General features: G+C 49.1%; 1 long non-coding RNA gene across 4 annotated transcripts; it reads left to right on the top strand.

The window, feature by feature from the left end:
• The first annotated feature begins 473 nt into the window (after positions 1-473).
• Positions 474-15,283, top strand: LOC105480655 (uncharacterized). 4 transcript variants are annotated; one of them, XR_011613903.1, is made up of 6 exons: positions 474-605; positions 964-1,090; positions 1,538-1,824; positions 7,887-7,968; positions 9,941-10,063; positions 13,656-15,281. It is a non-coding gene; the product is annotated as an uncharacterized lncRNA (long non-coding RNA). The 4 variants fall into 4 exon arrangements; XR_011613901.1 differs by lacking the exon at positions 474-605 and having other exon boundaries at positions 612-1,090; positions 13,656-15,282; XR_011613904.1 differs by lacking the exons at positions 474-605; positions 7,887-7,968 and having other exon boundaries at positions 612-1,090; positions 13,656-15,283.
• The last annotated feature ends 929 nt before the right edge of the window (positions 15,284-16,212 follow it).

The following is a 16,212-nucleotide window of genomic DNA, read 5'->3' as shown; positions in this document are numbered from 1 at the left end:
TCTCAGAGTCCCCAGTTCTTCACTGCCTTTTGATCTTTGGTTCCTTTCTCAATCAAGAGAAAGCAAGGCAGCAGGGGCCGGGAGACTCGCCCTTGTGCTCCTGGCTGAGCTCAGGCTTCAAGGGCACACAGAAAACATCAAAAATGCCTCCCCACAGACACTGCCCAGCCACAGCCCAAAGTGCTGCCCTGAACTTCTCCCTAAAATGTGGAGGGAGGCCCTCGTGCTTGTGGGCGCGTGGGAGCAGCTGGCCCAGAGCTGTCTGAACCCAGTGCCTTCCCCACTCCTGCTTTGCCTGCAGGCCTCCTCTCTCCTGTCTGTAGCCTTGTCTGTGCATTTTCCCCTAGTCCTTCCCAAGCCACCTGGGAGAGCTCTCAGTCCCCTCCCCCTGCACCCCACAGTGCCTTCTGTCCAGGGCTGCAGCCTCCAACTCTCCAGGACCAGCGCCAGAAAGGCAGCTTTTTTTTTTTTTTTTTTTTTTTGAGAGGAGTCTCGCTCTGTTGCCAGCCTGGAGTGCAGTGGCGCGATCTTGGCTCATTACAACCTCCGCCTCCCAGGTTCAAGCAATTTCCCTGCTTCAGCCTCCCGAGTAGCTGGGACTACGGGTTTGTACCACCACGCCCAGCTAATTTTTGTGTAGAGATGGGGTTTCACCATGTTGGCCAGGATGGTCTTGATTTCTTGACCTTGTGATCCACCTGCCTCAGCCTCCCAAAGTGCTGGGATTATAGGCGTGAGCCACCACGCCCGGCCAAAAGAAAGCTTTATGTGTCCATTGTGTCACAGAGAGGGCATCCTTCGGGAAGCAGGGGAACTAGCCCCAGATGCAAGAGCTGGGACCAGGCCCTGGGCCCCCCACCGCACCTATTCAATCATCCATGTCCTCCTCTCCCCACCCCTGTTCCTCTGAAACTCCCAGCAGGATCTCCTTCCTAAATACCTCCTGTCTTGACTGTTCCCTAGTGAACCGGCTTATGTGTCTGAAACTCGTCTTCACAGCCAGATGGTGGCTGGGTGCTCTCCCTCTGCCCCTCACTTTCACAGAGCTTGGATCCCGGAGAGCACCCTCTCTCAGGACCGCTGGGTGGAGGTGAGGGAGGCCCAAGGGACGGAGGGTGCACAGGCAGGCAGAGGGGCTGGAGCTGCCTGGCACCTACAGGGGGTTCACCCTTCACCCATGGGAGCAGGCCACAGTGTGGCAGGTGGGGGTGGGGCTGGAGGTGAAAGGGGTGTGAGCCAGCCCCTCAGTCAGGAGGGGGAAAAACCTGGAGCTAAGTCCAGCACAGATAGCTAAGGCCATGGAGTCTGCCTGGGGGAAGGGGTGGGGAGCCGGGACGTTGGGACTGGGCCTCAAACCCACCAAGTGGGGGCTTCAGCTGGTGGAAGGGAGCCCAAAACCAAGGTCTCCCGGGCAAGAGGTGATGTGAGGCTGAGCCGGGGAAACAGGCAAGAATCCTGGCTGGGAGGGCTGATGCCCGGCCTGCCCCAGAGTTCCCTCAGAAGGTCCCAGGATCCCAGCTGCCTTCTGGTCCTGCAGATCCTTCCTGTTCTCACCTGGCTGGTCTTGGGTGGAGCCAGGCTCTGAACCAGTTGAGGACAGGACCTCAGCTGGTGTGCTCCATACGCAAAACTGTCTTGAATCTGCTTCCTGGGACTTGGACTTCGGCGTTCTGGACATCTGGACCTCCCACAGCCAAGCAGTGGGCACAAGCCCTTAAGAGCCAGTCCTGAGGATTTGTCCTACCCCCATAGAGGGTCCTGGCCAGGTGTGTTCGCTCCAGGAGCAGCGCAGGGGGCCATGGTGGCACCAGAGCCCCATCACAGGTAGGCCTCTCCTTGGACCACTGTCCTAGGCAGTCACTCTGGCCATAGTCAGGGGACCTCTTCCTCAGACACTGCCCAGCCCCAGGAGGCTCAAAAGGCCCGCCTCTGGGATCCACTTCCTCCCTCTTCCCAGACCTTATCTACCAAAGGAATGCCAGCTCACTTCTACTCAGATTTTTTTATTTTTTTTTAAGAGATAGGGTCTCTGTCACCAGGCTGGAATGCAAGCGGTGTGCACACGGCTCCCTGTACCTTCAACGTCCTGGGCTCAGGTGATCCTCCCACCTCAGCCTCCCAAACAGCTGGGACAATAGGTGTGCACCACCACGCCCAGCTAAGTTTTTCCTTCTCTTTTTTCTTCAGAGATGAGGTCTTGCTATGTTGCCCAGACTGGCCTAGTCAGGTTCTTTTTTATTATGATGATGATTTGAAACAGAGTCTCACTCTGTAGCCCAGGCTGGAGTGCAGTAGTGCCATCTCGGTTCACTGCAACCTCTGCCTCCCGGGTTCAAGCGATTCTTCTGCCTCAGCCACCAGAGTAGCTGGGATTATAGGCACATGCCACCATGCCCAGCTAATTTTTGTATTTTTAGTAGAGATGGGGTTTCACCATGTTGGCCAGACTGGTCTCGAATTCCTGACCTCAAGAGATCCTCCCACCTCAGCATCCCACAGTGCTGGAATTATGGGCGTGAGCCACTGTACCCATCCATTGTCAGCTTTTGGATGGCCTCTGTCCACACTCACTTTTATGAAAGCCACATGCACTCCAGCACAATGTGGCATTCCTTCAAACTATTATCTAAACAATTACCATTACATGCGTATTTCCAGGTAAAATGTTAAATGGATATAGAAACTTTAAAGGATATAAAGAGTGATTAAAATGTATTCTGTATTTCTTAAATTATAAAAGTAACAACATGACAAAACTTGGAAAACAGAAAAAGAAAAACAAGATTTAGTTTCAAGCATGGAACAGAATAATTGAGATGTTTTATTTTATTTTATTTTATTTTTTATTTTTATTTTTATTTTTTTTTTTGAGACGGAGTCTCGCTCTGTCGCCCAGGCTGGAGTGCAGTGGCCAGATCTCGGCTCACTGCAAGCTCCGCCTCCCGGGTTCACGCCATTCTCCTGCCTCAGCCTCCCGAGTAGCTGGGACCACAGGCGCCGCCACCTCGCCCGGCTAATTTTTTGTGTTTTTAGTAGAGACGGGGTTTCGCCGTGTTAGCCAGGATGGTCTCGATCTCCTGACCTTGTGATCCGCCCGCCTCGGCCTCCCAAAGTGCTGGGATTACAGGCTTGAGCCACCGCGCCCGGCCGAGATGTTTTAAAATGCAGTTTAAGGCCAGGCACGATGACTTACACCTGTAATCCCAGCACTTTGGAAGGCTGAGGTAGGCAGATCATTTGAGGTCAGGAGTTCAAGACCAGCCTGGCCAACATGCTGAAACCTGTCTCTACTAAAAATACAAAAATTAACCAGGCATGGTGGTGGGTGCCTGTAGTCCCAGCTACTCAGGAGGCTGAGGCATGAGAATAGCTTGAACCCAGGAGGAGGAGGCTGAGATCTCAGTGAGCTGAGATTGTGCCATTGCACTCCAGCCTGGGGGACAAAGCAAGACTCCGTCTCAAAAGAAAAAAAAAAATGCAGTGAAAAAATAAAACCTCTTGCAATAAAAGGCACCTTTTTTGTCCAGGAATAACACAGAGAAGTTACTAGTTACTGAAGATGAAAAAGCACTAAGTGTAAGAGCTATACATTTTGGAGTCAGAACTACATGTACTTTTTTGTTGTTGTTGTTTTGTTTTTTGAGACTGAGTCTTGCTCTGTCACCTAGGCTGGAGTGCAGTGGCACGATCTTGGCTCACTGCAACATCTGCCTCCTGGGTTCAAGCAGTTCTCCTGCCTCAGCCTCCCGAGTAGCTGGGATTACAGGCGCCCACCACACCCAGCTAATTTTTGTATTTTTAGCAGAGACGGGGTTTCATCATGTTGGCCAGGCTGGTCTTGAGCTCCTGACCTTGTGAGCCACCTGCCTCGGCCTCCCAAAGTGCTGAGATTACAGGCATCAGCCACTGCGCCCAGCCACATGTACATATTTTATTGACAAAAACAGGCTAGAATTTGGTGCATTTAGCATCCTCCCTGGACAATAATTCTCCTCTGTTGACATCATGTCCAGGAGGGTTTGGCCCCCACCAGGAAACATTGCCCTGCTCCACAGGGCTTCGGGCTGACCAGCGGTGACACAGGCAGGCCGCGGAGCCCTCACCTGCTATCTCAATGCCTGATCCCGACAATGCAGCAGACTTTTCCAAACAGCTTGTCATGGTCTGTTTTCTTTCAGTAAGTGAAAGATTTTCACACTAAGGAAAGTTTGTAGGCAGACATTTAGAAGAAAATAGTGAAAGTTTCTTATACCATATGTGACTATAAGGACACAGATATCCAGCCCTGACAATCCTGTATGAACAGTTCATCAGGTGCTGTTTTATTTCAGTAAACGAAAGACAAAAATCTTCTTCCTTTTTTTTTTTTTTTTTTTTTTTTAATTGAGACAGAGTCTCGCTCTATCACCCAGGCTGGAATGCAGTGGTGCGGTCTCAGCTCATTGCAACCTCTGCCTCCCAGGTTCAAGCGATTCTCTCGCCTCAGCCTCCGGAGTAGCTGGGACTACAGGTGTGGACCACCATGCCTGGCTAATATTTTGTACTTTAGTAGAGACGGGTTTTCACCATGTTGCTTAAGCTGGTCTCAAACTCCTGAGCTCAGGCAATCTGCCCACCGTGGCCTCCCAAAGTGCTGGGATTACAGGTGTGAGCCACCACGCCTGGCTTTCTTCCATTTTTAAAACACGAAGTCTTTGACATCAACACCTTGAGAACTGATGTTACAGATCAGCTCCAAAGCCTAACAGTGAAACAGACCCACCAGCCGACATGAATACAACTTTGACCATAATAAGATCCTTTTAGACTTCGCCCTCGGCTGCCCCCACCACTCGCTCTCTAACCAGTGTCCTAACTGTTAGAATCATCCTCATAGATTTACCACTGTGTGTATACCCCTACACACTGCTCTGTAGTTTTGCTTGTCTTTTAACTTTCTGAAAACGACATTTTACTATCTGCTTTCTTATACTTCATGTTTGTGTCACTTAGCATATGTTTCTTGAATTCATCCATGCTGTGTGGGTTTCTGGCTCTTTGCAGAAACAGAGCTGCCATAAACATTCTTGTCAGGTCTCCTGGTTTCCATGCACAGGAGTTTCTCTAGGGTATACACCAAAAAGTGAAAATGCTAGGCAAAGTAGGCTATACGATTTATAAATTAAAATTAAATTAATCGCATTAAAATTAAATTAATTAAATTTTACATTTTTATTCTAATTTTTCCTTTTTTTGTTGTTTGTTTGTTTGTTTGTTTTTTCAAGATGGAGTCTCACTCTGTCTCCCAGGCTGAAGTGCGATGGCATGTTCTCAGTTCACTGAAACCTCTGCCTCCTGGATTCAAGAGACTCTCTTGCCTCAGCCTCCCAAGTAGCTGGGATTACAGGAGCCTGCCACCATGCCCCACTAATTTTTGTGTTTTTAGTAGAGATGGCATTTTACCATGTTGGCCAGACTGGTCTCTTTTTTTTTTTTTTTTTTGAGACGGAGTCTCACTCTATTGCCCAGGCTGGAGCGCAGTGGCCAGATCTCAGCTCACTGCAAGCTCCGCCTCCCGGGTTTACGCCATTCTCCTGCCTCAGTCCCCTGAGTAGCTGGGACTACAGGCGCCTGCCACCTCGCCCGGCTAGTTTTTTGTATTTTTTTTTAGTAGAGATAGGGTTTCACCGTGTTAGCCAGGATGGTCTCGATCTCCTGACCTCGTGATCCGCCCGCCTCGGCCTCCCAAAGTGCTGGGATTACAGGCTTGAGCCACCGCGCCCGGCCCAGACTGGTCTCAAACTCCTGACCTCAACTGATCCATCTTCCTCAGCCTCCCAAAGTGCTGGGATTATAGGCATGAGCCACTGCACCTGGTCTTTTGTTTGTTTGTTTCTTTGTTTGTTTTACAAGCGGGATCTCACTCTCTTGCCCAGGTTGGAGTCCAATTGGCTCAGTGGAGCCTCGATCTCCTAGGTTCAATCTATCCTCCCACCTAAGCTGCCCAAGTAACTGGGACTACAGGTGCATACCGCTATGCATAGCTAATTTTTTTTACTTTTTTGTCGAGATGAGGTTTCACTGTGTTGCCCAGGCTAGTCTTGAACTCCTGGCCTCAAGTGATCCACCTGCCTCAGCCTCCCAAAGTGTTGGGATTACAGGCATGAGAACCACTGCACCTGGCCTAAACATTTTTGTTTAATTTGTTTATTTTTTTTGAGACAAAGTCTTATTCTGTCACCTAGGCTGGAGTGCAGTGGCACGATCTCAGCTCACTGCAACCTCCACCTCCCAGGTTCAAGCAATTCTCCTGCCTCAGCCTCCTGAGTAGCTGGGATGACAAGGCGCCCGCCACCACGCCTCAGTAATTTTTTGTATTTTTAGTGGAGACAGGGTTTCACTATGTTGGTCAGGCTGGTCTTGAACTCCTGACCTCGTGATTTGCCCGCCTTGGCCTCCCAGAGTGCTGGGATTACAGGCATGAGCCACCACGACTGGCCACCGGGCCAATTTTAACAATTTTAAATTTAAATGTTTAGGTCTGGGCGTGGTGGCTTATATATATATTTAAGCTCACTGGGTGCGGTGGCTCACATCTGTAATCCTAGCACTTTGGGAGGCCAAGGAAGGCAGATTGCCTGAGCTCAGGAGTTCGAAACCAGCCTGGGCAACACGGTGAAACCCCATCTCTACTAAAATACAAAAAATTAGCCAGGTGTGGTGATGTGCACCTGTAGTCCCAGCTACACAGGAGGCTGAGGCAGAAGAGTTGCTTGAACCCAGGAGGCAGAGGTTGCAGTGAGCTGAGATGGCACCACTGCACTCCAGCCTGGGCGACAGAGCAAGTCTGTCTCCAAAAAAAAAAAAAAAAAAACAAAAACAAAAAACTCCCTGATAAAATATCAGGGATTTCTGGACAGCAACAGCAGCATTGCATTAAACCAGGTGCAGGCCCCATAGGACCACACAGGTGTGCAGCCACAAGGCCAGTCTGCACTGAGTCCTGAGTCTTCTTTCCCACTTGTCTAGGTCGTGTGTCGGCTTGTACCCAATGTCAGTGCTCACAGCATTTCTGTTGTTTCTCATCCTCACCACCACTTGGGACCATCCAACTTTTAAATTTTTGTCAATGTAATGAATGTAAAATAGCATCGTGTTGTGGTTTCAATAGGTACTTCCTTGGTTACCCAAGAGGGTGAGCAGTTGGTGAGTGTGTTGGCTGTGGGTGGCTTCTTTTTCTTTTTAAGTAATGATGAGTTCTTATTTGTTACTCAGGCTGGCCTCAAACTCCTGAGCTCAAGCAGTCCTCTCACCTTGGACTCCAAAGTGCTGGAATTACAGGCGTGAGCCACCATACCCAGCTGACTTTTTTTTTTTTTTTTTTTTTTCTTGAGACAGAGTCTTGCTCTGTCGCCCAGGCTGGAGTGCAGTGGCGAGATCTTGGCTCACTGCAACCTCCGCCTCCTGAGTTCAAGTGATTCTCCTGCCTTGGCCTCCCAAGTAGCTGGGACTATAGGTGCCCACCACCTCGCCTGGCTAGTTTTTGTATTTTTAATAGAGATGGGTTTTCACCATGTAGGCTGGTCTTGAACTCCTGATCTTAAGTGACCTTCCTGTCTTGGCCTCCCAAAGTGCTGGGATTACAGGCGTGAGCCACCGCGCCCGGCCGACTTTTATTTTTTAAGATCAGAGGACAGAGTTGTCTCTAGGTCTGTTCCTGCCCCTAAAAAACCACGTGGGTATGGGTGGGTCACCCTCCTCCTGGGGCCTCATTTTTCTCATCTGAACAATAGAGATACGCCGTTTTCTTTCTTTCTCTCTGTCTCTCTCTCTCTCTCATTTTCCCTCTTTCTTCATCTTTTTTTGAGAGAGTCTCAAACGTAATCTTAAATTTGTCTGTCACCCAGGCTGGAGTGCGGTGGCTCGACCATGGTTTACTGTGGCCTCGTGAACCTGGGCTTAGGTGATCCTCCCACCTCAACCTCCCAGGTAGGTGAGACTACAGGCACACACCATCATACCCAGCTAATTTTTTTTTTTTTTTTAAATTGAGACGGGGTTTTGCCATGTTGCCCAGGCTGGTCTCGAATTCCTGGTGAAATCGCTTTACAAATTTATGACTGAGATAGTGAGATAGATCTAACTTAACCGACTCCATCTTGCTTCTAACCTCCAAGCTGTCCTTGATCATTCCGGCTGAACTAACTTTGGGAGAAACTTAGTTTATAGTTTATAATTTAAACAAAGATGGTAAAGGCAGTAACAGCCCTTTCCCAAAGCAGACCTCCTTCTTGCCTGGTGACTAGATTACCTTTGTAGGACTCACATTAGCCACAGATTAGAAATTATGGTTTAGGAGTCATGCAGCTGGAGGTTACAAGATTCTAACCCCTCCCTAAACTGCTCCTAAAATCAGTGCTTGAGATATTTTGCAGACCGTGTACTTGATGAATCAGCTAGTACCACCCAGATCAATAAACTGGCTCATCTGATCTTGTGGCCCCTACCCAGGAACTGACTCAGCGCAAGAAGACAGCTTCAGTCCCTATGATTTCATCTCTGACCAGTCAGCAGTCCGGGCTCACTGGCTTCCCCCCACCCACCAAGTTATCCTTAAAAACTCCGCTCCTGGAATGCTTAGGGAGACTGATTTGAGTTATAATAAAACTCTGGTCTCCCGCACAGCCAGCCCTGCATGAATTACCCTTTCTCTATTGCAATTCCCCTGTCTTGATGAGTCGGCTCTGTCTAGGCAGTGGGCAAGGTTAACCCCTTGGACGGTAACCCAAGGCGATCCTCCTGCCTTGGCCTTGTTTTTTTATTTCTTTATGTACCTGTCTACCATTGGATTATAATCCCTTCAGGTCAGGGCCCATGTTTTCATCATCTTCGGTATCCTTAGCACAGGGCCGGGTCCCAGAGTAGATGTCCACATGACTCTGTTGTGTCTATTGAATGAAGGATGTAATTCACTAAGTTGATCTGTCAGCATCAACAAAAGCAGGATGGGGAGGAAGCTCCCATGTGCAAGGCAGGGCAGGCAGAGGGGCAGAAGGGAAAAACCTGGCTCAAGGCTCGGCTCTGCCAACTTCGGCAACCTTGGGCAAGGGACCTTCCCCTCATCTGCAGGTGGGGATGCTGACATCGAATAGATGCAGACATGGTGGCTGTTCTTTCCACTTGTCAATGAAAAGAGTTGAACTCTGCAAAATATTTGAAAAGATTTATTCTGAGCCAAATATGAGTGACCTTGGCCCACGACACAGCCCTCAGGAGGTTTTGAGAACATGTGCCCAAGGTGGTTGGAGCGCAGCTTGGTTTTATACATTTTAGAGAGGCATGAGGCATCAATCAAATACATTTAAGAAATACATTGGTTTGGTCCAGAAAGGTGGGACAACTCAAAGATGCGGGGGGGGGGGGGCTCTTCCGAGCAATAGGTGAATTAAAAAAATTTCTGATTGATAATTGGTTGAGTTTGTCTAAAAACCTGGGATTCATAGAAAGGGAATGTTGAGGCCGAGCGTGGTGGTTCACGCCTGAAATCCCAGCACTTTGGCAGGCCAAGGCGGACAGATCACGAAGTCAGGAGATCGAGACCATCCTGGCTAACACGGTGAAACTCTGTCTCTACTAAAAATAAAAAAATTAGCCAGGCGTGGTGGCGGGCACCTGTAGTCCCAGCTACTCAGGAGGCTGAGGCAGGAGAATGGCGTGAACCTGGGAGGTGGAGCTTGCAGTGAGCTGAGATTGCGTCACTGCACTCCAGCCTGGGTGACAGAGCGAGACTCCGTCTCAAAAGAAAAAAAAAAAAAAGGGAATGTTCAGGTTAAGATAAAGATTGTGGAGACCAAAGTTCTTTTGAAGTCTTATAGTGGCTGCCCTTAGAGACAATAGATGACAAATGTTTCCTATTCAGATCTTAATCTCTCTCTCTCTTTTTTTTTTTTTTTTTTTTGAGACGAAGTCTTGCTCTTTTCCCCCGGGCTGGAGTGCAATGGCACAATCTCAGCTCACTGCAACCTCTGCCTCTCCAGTTCAAGCGATTCTCCTGCCTCAGCCTCCCGAGTATCTGGGATTACAGGTGCATACCACCATGCCTGGCTAATTTTTTTGTATTTTAAATAGAGACGGGGTTTCACCATGTTGGCCAGGCTGATCTCGAACTCCTGACCTCAGGTGATCCGCGTGCCTCAGCCTCCCAAAGTGCTAGGATTACAGGTGTGAGCCACCAGGCCTGGCCTCAGATCTTAGTTCTTAGTTAATCTCTTTTTTTTTTTTTTTTTTTTTTTTGAGACGGAGTCTCGCTCTGCCGCCCAGGCTGGAGTGCAGTGGCCGGATCTCAGCTCACTGCAAGCTCTGCCTCCCGGGTTCACGCCATTCTCCTGCCTCAGCCTCCCAAGTAGCTGGGACTACAGGCGCCCACCACCTCGCCCGGCTAGTTTTTTGTATTTTTTAGTAGAGACGGGGTTTCACCGTGTCAGCCAGGATGGTCTTGATCTCCTGACCTCGTGATCCGCCCGTCTCGGCCTCCCAAAGTGCTGGGATTACAGGCTTGAGCCACCGCGCCCGGCCTCCTTAGTTAATCTCTTTAGGATTGGGAGGTTCTGGAATAAAAAGATCTAGGTATATTAATAGAGATCTTTTTTTTTTTTGGAGACGGAATTTTGCTCTTGTTGCCTAGGCTGGAGTGATGTGGTGTGATCTCAGCTCACTGCAACTTCCACCTCCTGGGTTCAAGTGATTCTTCTGCCTCAGCCTCCTGAGTAGCTGGGATTATAGGCATGTGCCATGATGCCTGGCTAATTTTTGTATTTTTAGTAGAGATGGGGTTTTACCACATTGGTCAGGCAGGTCTGGAACTCCCGACCTCAGGTGATCCACTTGCCTTGGCTTCGCAAAGTGCTGGGATTACAGGTGTAAGCCACCACGCCGGACCAAGATTCTTTACAGATGCAAATTTTCTACCTCAAAGAACAGCTTTGCAGGGTCATTTCAAAATATGGCAAAGATACATGTTTTGGGGTAAAATATTTTTATTTGCTTCCTTGTCTCATAATCCTATGCCAGAGTCAGGCTGGAAATAAGTCATGATACACAGGGTTAAATAAAACCCCTCTGATGAGAATTTGTGGTTTGTAGGGCTTGACTCCCCAGACCCCTTAGATAGGAGATTGGGCAAGATAAAAAAAATCAGAGTTTAGTCCTCACACTCAACCTCTGAAGTTCTCAGGTGCATTGCACAGGCCCAACCTTGAGGGTCACACCTCTCTGAGCCCCAGGTCTTTTCTTTGTCAACAAGGCAGGGTGACCCCCAGCAACTCCCTACCAATGGGCCACAGAGCTGCCAGGTAGAAGGGTCACAGGAAGAAAAGGTAAATCCCATCAAGCTAGAGCTCTGGCTGAGATGGTCCACATATTTTTCCCCACTGTTTTTCTTTTCTTTCTTTCTTTTTTTTTTTTTTTTTAACTAAGATACAATTTACAGGACATTGTATTTCAGGGTTGAGCATCTGAGACCTGTGTGTGATAAGCTCAGGGACACGAACATGACAAATGATTAGAAATTGCCATGTTCCTTCCCCTTCTCCCTAACTCACCAATGCCCTAACATAGGCATTGCTGAGATACTTCATACTTCAACTGTGCTGCTGAGTGACCCTCGTAAAGCAAGAGCCAGGGGTTGCCAGCCCCAGTGACCTTTGGTGGGTGAGGACCACATCTCCAGCTGCCTCCTGGACAATGTCCCTTGAAAATCACATGGATAAGGCCAGGTGTGGTGGCTCATCGCCTATAATCTCAGCACTTTGGGAGGCCAAGGCAGGAGGATCACTTGAGCCGAGGAGGCTGAGGCTGCAGTAGACTGTGATTACGAGACCGTGACTCAAAACAAAACAAAAAACATGTATTTGAGGGCCGGCTGTGGAGGCTCATGCCTATAATCCCAGGTGGTGATTATGTAATCCCAGGTGATTATGTAATCGCAGGTGGATCACCTGAGGTTAGGAGTTTGAGACCAGCCTGGCCAACATGGTGAAACCTCGTCTCTACCAAAAAATACAAAAATTAGCTGGGCGTGGTGGCGTATGCTACCCAGTCTTAGCCGCTGGGGAGGCTGAGGTGGGAGAAATACTTGAACTTGGGAGGTGGAGGTTGCAGTGAGCCAAAATCGTACCACTGCATTTCAGCCTGGGCGACAGATCGAGGCCCTGTCTCAAAATAAATAAATAAATAAATAAATAAATAAATAAATAAATAAATAAAGTGATATTTGTGCTTTTTTTTTTAAAGACAAGATCTCTCTCTGTCTCCCAGGCTTGAGTGCAGTGACCCACTCATAGCTCAGTGCAGCCTCCAAATCCTAGGCACAAGCAATGGGGGCATTCTTGGGCGCACAGGGAAGAACTCTGGCTGGCTCTTGGAGGTGGCATGGAAAGGGTGGCTGAGGACGTTCATGCTGTGCTTTATGTGCCTTGCATTACTGAATTTGTAAAAATGAGCATGAAATGTTTTTGTACTTAAAAAAAATCGTAAAGTAGAAAGAAAAGAAACCTTTTCGGAAACCAGATGGAGACAGTGAGCTGAGGAAGAGGCTGAGGGCTACTTGCCACAGACAGGCCAGGTGAGCAGCAGGCAGGGCAGAATAGATGGGGACAGAGTGGAGGGCTGGGTTGCTAAGTATTTAAGACACTCCTCGCCTGGCGTGGTCCCTCAAACCTGTAATCCCAGCACTTTGGAAGGCCGAGGAGGGCGGATCACCTAAGGTCAGGAGCTGAAGACCAGCCTGGCCAACATGGCAAAACCCTGTCTCTACTAAAAAATGCAAAAATTAGCCCAGCATGGTGGTGGCCACCTGTAGTCCCAGCTACTAGGGAGGTTGAGGCAGGGAGATTGCTTGAACCCAGGAGGTGGAGGTTGCAGTGAGCCGAGATCACGCCACTGCACTTTAGGCTGGGTGAGAGAGGGAGACACTGTCTCAAAAAAACAAAAAAACAAAAAAAAAACCCTCTTCCTCCACATTTGTCTCCTCTCTTCCTCCCCCATCCCTTTCCTTGGAGATGGCAACGTGGCTGGAAGCTGAGGAGGCAGCTGGTGTGGATAAAAAATCAAGCAAATATATTGAGGATAATGGGAGCCAGGTTTCTCACTGCTGGAGATGAGAATTACTAATATGGAAAGAGGGAAGGCTGAAAAGAGCCCTGAGGCATTGGAGATGTCAGTGTGGACTCTTCACACATGAGTATATAAAGATATGGGAGCCAGCCTGAAGGGGCTCTCATTGGCCAAGTCTAGGACAATTGGAGCATCCAAATAAAAATGACCAGATGGCCAGGTGCAGTGGCTCACACCTGTGCTCCCAGGACTCTGGGAGGCCAAGACAGGAGGATCGTTTGGGCCAGCAGTTCAAGACCAGCCTGGGTAACATAGGGAGATCCTGTCTCTACAAGAAATATATATTTTTTTAATTAGGTGTGGTGGCATGTGCTTGTAGTCCCAGTTACTCAGGAGACTGAGGCACGAAAATCACCTGAGCCTAGGAGATAGAGGTTGCAGTAGAGCAAGACTCTGTCTCAAAACACAAAAGAGAGAGAGAGAGAGAGACTACAAACTACTGCATAATATAGGCGTCCATGAGTCGGTGCTGATTGAAGCTAAGGGAAGGCTTTTCCTTACAGGACAGTGCCAATCCATGAATGGAGAGGGGTGATGTAAATAGATAAACCACCACTTGGTAAGTATCATTCTGATAGGCTGATTCAAGCAGGAGGATTACAGACCTAGGGAGGCTCAGGCTGGTGGGTACAGAGTGGATGAGGTACAGAATATTGCAAAATACGGCTGGGCGCAGTGGCTCACGCCTATAATCTCAGCACTTTGGGAGGCCAAGGTGGGCGAATCACTTGGGGTTAGAAGTTCAAGACCAGCCTGGCCAACATGGTAAAATCCCGTCTCTATTAAAAACACAAAAATTAGCTGGGTGTGGTGGTGGGCGCCTATAATCTCAGCTACTTGGGAGGCTGAGGCAGGAGAATCACTTGAACCCAGGACGCAGAGGTTGCAGTGCGCCAAGATCGAGCCACTGCATTCCAGCCTGGGTGACAAGTGCGAGACTCTGTCTCAAAAAAAAAAAAAAAAAGGAAAAAAAAATCTCCTGGCCACACACAGTGGCTCACGCCTGTAATCCCAGCACTTTGGGAGGCCGAGGTAGGTTGATCACAAGGTCAGGAGATCGAGACCATCCTGGCCAACATGGTGAAACCCCATCTCTACTAAAAATACAAAAATCAGCTGGTCGTAGTGGCGCCTGCCTGTAATCCCAGCTACTTGGGAGGCTGAGGCAGGAGAATTGCTTGAACCAGGGAGTCGGAGGTTGTGGTGAGCTGAGATCGCGCCACTGCATTCCAGCCTGGCAACAGAGCGAGACTCCATCTAAAAAAAAAAAAAAAAAAAAATCTCCTCCCACACACAGGTCTCCTGCCAAGCTCCCATCAGGAGGAGAGTCTGGTTTCCCTCCTTGAATCTGAGCAGACGGCAGGGACTTGGCCATAACCAATACAACATGGCGAAAATGATACTGTGTGACTTCCAAGGCCAGGTCAGAAGACTTTGCAGCTTTGGCCTTTGTCTCTTGGAGCTCTTCTCTCTTGACAGGTTCCCTCTCAGAGCTGTGCCACCATGCTGCGCATATCCCAAGTCACAAGGAGAGGCCACATGATGGTGGCTCCAGCAAATAATCCCTGCTGAACCTTTCCTTCCGCCACCCAACCCAGGAGCCATCAGGGAAATGGACGCCCCATCCACCAGCCATGGGAGCCACTTCTGGCAGTTGAAGTCACTTCAGTGGAGGGCCAGGCATCATGGAGCAGAGAGAAGCTGGACCTGCTGTGTCTTGCCTGAAGTCCTAGCCCACAGAGCTCACAGGCACAATAAAATGGTTTTGGGGCCAGGCGCGGTGGCTCAAGCCTGTAATCCCAGCACTTTGGGAGGCCGAGACGGGTGGATCACGAGGTCAGGAGATCGAGACCATCCTGGCTAACACGGTGAAACCCCGTCTCTACTAAAAAATACAGAAAAACGGCCGGGCGCGGTGACTCAAGCCTGTAATCCCAGCACTTTGGGAGGCCGAGACAGGCGGATCACGAGGTCAGGAGATCGAGACCATCCTGGCTAACACGATGAAACCCCGTCTCTACTAAAAGATACAAAAAACTAGCCGGGCGTGGTGGCGGGCGCCTGTAGTCCCAGCTACTCGGGAGGCTGAGGCAGGAGAATGGCGTAAACCCGGGAGGCGGAGCTTGCAGTGAGCCGAGATCCGGCCACTGCACTCCAGCCTGGGCGACAGAGTGAGACTCTGTCTCAAAAAAAAAAAAAAAAAAAAAAAAAAAATATATATATATATATATATATATATACAAAAAAACTAGCCGGGCGTGGTGGCAGGCACCTGTAGTCCCAGCTACTCGGGAGGCTGAGGCAGGAGAATGGCGTGAACCTGGGAGGCGGAGCTTGCAGTGAGCTGAGATCCAGCCACTGCACTCCAGCCTGGGTGACAGAGCGAGACTCCGTCTCAAAAAAAAAAAAAAAAAGGTTTTGGTAATGTTGCTAAATTTGGGAGTAGTTAATTAGGCAAAAATAGGCAACTGGAGTATTGGTATAGTCTCCAATATCTCTCCACAAAATACTTATCCAATGCAGAGGAGACAAGGAGAACTGCATGGTGGAGAGACCTGGTGAACGCCGACTTCGCCGTGTAACCAGGGTCACCATGATGCCCAAGTCATTATCGTGTGCCTCCTGACACAAATCACTGGGGAAATGTGCATTGTTTCTGTAGGATTATAACCAGCAATGCAGGGCCGGGATGAGTCACGAGGATACACCGAACAGACCCAGACTGAGACAGGGCCGACTCATCCTGGAGACTTTCACAGGCACACAAAAAATGCTTTAGTTGTTTTTGGTTTTGGATTTTTTTTTTTTTTTTTTTTTTTGAGATGGAGTCTCGCTCTGTCACCCAGGCTGGAGTGCAGTGGCGCGATCTCAGCTCACTGCAATCTCCACCTCCGGGGTTCAAGTGATTCTTATACCTCAGCCTCCCGAGTAGCTGGGATTACAGGCGCCCGCCACCATACCTGGCTAATTTTTGTATTTTTAGTAGAGATGGGGTTTCACCATATTGGCCAGGCTGGTTTCAAACTCCTGACCTCAAGTGATCCGCCCACCTCGGCCTCC

The sequence above is a fragment of the Macaca nemestrina genome, chromosome 15, assembly GCF_043159975.1.
Source record: "Macaca nemestrina isolate mMacNem1 chromosome 15, mMacNem.hap1, whole genome shotgun sequence".
Taxonomy (NCBI): domain Eukaryota; kingdom Metazoa; phylum Chordata; class Mammalia; order Primates; family Cercopithecidae; genus Macaca; species Macaca nemestrina.
This window is presented reverse-complemented; position numbering and strand designations above follow the sequence as displayed.